This window comes from Carya illinoinensis, chromosome 15 (assembly GCF_018687715.1).
Source record: "Carya illinoinensis cultivar Pawnee chromosome 15, C.illinoinensisPawnee_v1, whole genome shotgun sequence".
In the NCBI taxonomy this organism is placed as follows: Eukaryota; Viridiplantae; Streptophyta; class Magnoliopsida; order Fagales; family Juglandaceae; genus Carya; species Carya illinoinensis.
In genome coordinates, this window is record NC_056766.1 from 12011124 (window position 1) to 12012661 (window position 1538).

The following is a 1538-nucleotide window of genomic DNA, read 5'->3' on the forward strand; positions in this document are numbered from 1 at the left end:
GATTTCGTACACTTGTGAAATTTCACAATGATGTTTTAGCGCCATTGCCGGGGACTATTTATTTTCTATTACTTTTGATACCAACTAGTTCTAAGTTAATTTGGAATTTTTTTTTTCCTTTTTAAGTCTTGATTATTAATTTTGTTTTTATTTTTCTTTTCAGAATTCCTGAGTTATGCATGAGATGTACTCGAAGCTTGGATTTAGTACCTTTTGACCCTGAAATTGAACGCATCCTTCATCGTTTGAACAAGGAGAAGGAGAATTCCGCAACTGAGAACGAAACAATGGAAGATCAAGTTGGAAATAAGACTTTGGGAGATTATGTTGTCCCTTTGGTCGCCGGAGCTACTTTTATCATTAGACGACCTGCCATTCAAGTCAATAACTTTGAGATAAAGCCAGCTATTCTTCAAATGATGGCTTCAATGGTGCAATTCAGTGGCATGTCACATGATGATCTAAATTTTCACATAGCTAATTTTCTGGAGTTATGTGATACTTTTAAACATAATGGGGTTTCCGATGATGCTATTAGATTGAGACTCTTTCCATTCTCCCTCCGAGACAAGGCAAAAGCATGGTTAAACTCACTTCTACTGTTAACCATAACTGCATGGGACGATTTGGCTAAAAAGATGCGAAATGATATCACCACTTTTGTCCAATTTGATATGGAGTCGCTTTATGAAGCTTGGGAGAGGTATAAAGAATTGCTTAGAAAGTGTCCACATCATAGACTTCATGTTTGGATTCAAGTGCAAACCTTCTACAATGGTTTGCAGCCTACAACATGTACAATGATTGGTGCAGCAGAGGGAGTGGCTTTGATGAAGAAATCACTGGAAGACACATATGAGTTGGTGGAGGAGATGGCAACCAACAATTATCAATGGCCAGTGGATCGAGTGACAACGAAAAGAACTTAGGGAGTTCACAAAATTGATTCTTTATCCGCTTTAGCTGCTCAAGTTGCAACTTTATCTAAGAAATTAGACAATGTCAACGTGAGTTCCATTCAATTTACTAATGCAACTTTTGAATTTTGTGCAGGAAATCATATGGGAGCAAGCAAACTTTGTGTCAAATTACCAATGAAAAAGCAATTCTTATTCCAACACTTACAATCCAGAATGGCGAAACCACCCAAATTTCTCATGGAGCAACACCCAGAATGTTGTCAAGCCTCCACCAGGTTTTCAAAATTAACAACAAGAGAAGAATATGAATATGGAGGAGGTAATGGCACAATTTATGGCTAAGGTGGATGCTAAATTTGAAGAACATGACATTGCTCTAAAGAACAATGAGAAAACTTTGCGGAGCATTGAAAGGACACTCGGTCAATTGGCAACATTTATGTTTGAAAGGTCTCAAGGATCACTTCCAAGCACCACAGAAAACAACCCTAAAGAGAAAGTGAAGGCCATTACTTTAAGAAGTGGAAGATAGCTTAATTTAGAAGAGAGAGAAAAATTCTGGGAAAATAGGAGATGACTGTGAGAGTCAGATTGCCCACCCCTGTTCTGAGCCCAATA

The 1538-nt window shown here is 37.9% G+C and overlaps 1 non-coding gene across 1 annotated transcript; it reads right to left on the bottom strand.

Annotated features, from left to right (window-relative positions):
- Positions 1 to 636: 636 nt before the first annotated feature.
- LOC122298028 lies at positions 637 to 743 on the bottom strand. The gene has a single exon (XR_006239086.1). It is a non-coding gene; the product is annotated as a small nucleolar RNA R71 (small nucleolar RNA).
- Positions 744 to 1538: the final 795 nt, after the last annotated feature.